Source organism: Pteropus vampyrus, unplaced genomic scaffold, assembly GCF_000151845.1.
Source record: "Pteropus vampyrus isolate Shadow unplaced genomic scaffold, Pvam_2.0 Scaffold42, whole genome shotgun sequence".
Lineage (NCBI taxonomy): Eukaryota > Metazoa > Chordata > Mammalia > Chiroptera > Pteropodidae > Pteropus > Pteropus vampyrus.
In genome coordinates this window covers 573,313-575,458 of record NW_011888823.1, presented here as the reverse complement: position 1 = coordinate 575,458, position 2,146 = coordinate 573,313, and positions in this window count along the sequence as shown.

Genomic DNA, 2,146 nt, shown 5'->3' with positions numbered 1-2,146 from the left:
GGAATTTAGAAATGCTATTTTGAGCTGTGCAAATCAGCGGTAATTCTACAGATTACTCTCACTATGAATAAAGATGATAACTTCAACTCTATTCTGCAAACACTGGCTGATAATAGTATTGGGGCTGATACGAGCATCTTCTTGCAAAATACAGAGTTCTGAATCAACTGCAAGTATTTAAAAGAATCTAATGTGCTTAAAAGAAACTTTAAAGATGACAGATATCATCTCATTTTGCCAACTCTACTGTATTTTCAAGTTAACTACTAACTAGTCACAATGTTTAACTGATGGCTAAAACTTTAGCAAAATGTTAAATTAACTAGATTTATATAATGCAGGACTTAAAAGTCTTATTTCACTGAAGAGTACAAAGTAGTCTATGTTGGGCAGTGGCTCAGCACATGAACTGTCATCAGAGAAAACCTGTGGGAATTCTCTCCACTGTGACATAGTAAAAATGACTTCTAAACCCTATGTGCCTAAGTTTCTTCATTTGGACATCTAATAGTACCTATTCTTTAGGTGTTGTAAGGATTAAATGAAATAAAAAAGTACTTAACAAGTGCCTGACCTATAAGATATAATTCTTTATTTTGCTACATTTTAATGGATGTTATTTCAATATGATGTGAATTTAGTAGATATTGTTTGGAAGCATAAATATGGAGGACTTTAAATAGAACCTTTGAAATATTACATAATTATATATTATATAAAATATTACACAGAAATCACATCAAAATATTACATAATACAGCGTCGTAATGAAATGAATGGCATAATCTGCTACCCTGTTAACTTTACAAATTTCTATCCGTGGATATCTTAGGGAAACAAGTGAGTTCAATGGCTTATCTTCAATAAATGTTCTAACTCAAAAGAGAGTAATGCTGAATTTATTCATTTATTGGTCAGTTTATTCATGCATATATTCATTCATGAATTCAATGATCACACTCCCTCTTGCTAGAATCTGAGCTAAGAGACCCAGAGGGAAATCTTAATCAGGGGGAGGCTGAAAGGTCATTTAGATTAAGTCTGAGACAGCTAAATTGGACTAAGTAAGAGATGAGGAAGCCAAAGCTTAGAAGAAAGGGCATGAGAGAGAGCGAGAACCAATGCTAGTGAGAAGCAGATTGAGGCGCAGGCAGAGGCGGTGAGCAAGGCCTGAGAAATGGGGACAAGGCTTTGGTTTAGGACTGTCTGTTGCTAGACTTGTATCCTTATGACCCTTGGGTTCTGGGAGATTTCCCTTATACCTTGAACGATTGCATCTCCCTCCCCATTTTAAGTACCCTAGTTTGAATGGGTTTCCATGCATTAACACTCAAACAAATCTGGTGCATAGTGGATGCTGAAAAAATGTTTCCTTTGCATCTGATGGCTTGACTTGGTTCCCTGTCAACTCAGGCAAAACCCTTTCTTGAAGGCTGGTGGGAGTCAAGGCATCTTATTTTAGTGAGTTAGTAGATCAACAAAAATAATAATAAGGGGATTTGGTGGGGGGAGGTACTAGTAAGGTCTTGATCCTTGGTATCATTAGCTTACCTGTAACTTTCTTTCCACCAAGTTGGCTAATTGACAAATGGACGTGGGGACGACAGCACCAACGTTCAACTACGTATGGAAGGGAGGAATCAGAAGTAGGAATATTTATTGACATGTCATTATATCTCTAAATAACATGATCAATTGGAAACATGATATCTGTTTATGGTTTGGGGGACAAAGGCTCTGAGATGCCAAGCGATGGTTCAGTAAGTTTGCATGAGATAATATTCTTGTTTTCCCCCTGACTTTCTTTCTGTATTGCATCAGTCACATGGTGGCATTTAACCTCTCTACGATGGCATACCATGAGACAAGGTTCTATGCTGGGTTATTCGTGCTTTCCTTTTGATTATTAACATGACTTTTTCAAAAGCCCTAGACACTGTAAACAGAAACTGCTTTAAGCTAATGCACAGGAATGTCAGCACAGAACTGCAGGGATTAGTCAATGGGGGCTGAAATTCCACACTGCTAATGAAGCATGATATTTAAGAGTTGAAAGAAATTTTCTATGAGGTTTCGGCTCTGGGAAATAAATATTTTGTGCACTTACAGGGTTAGGTTAACTGTCCAAATATTATTTATTGCTTTA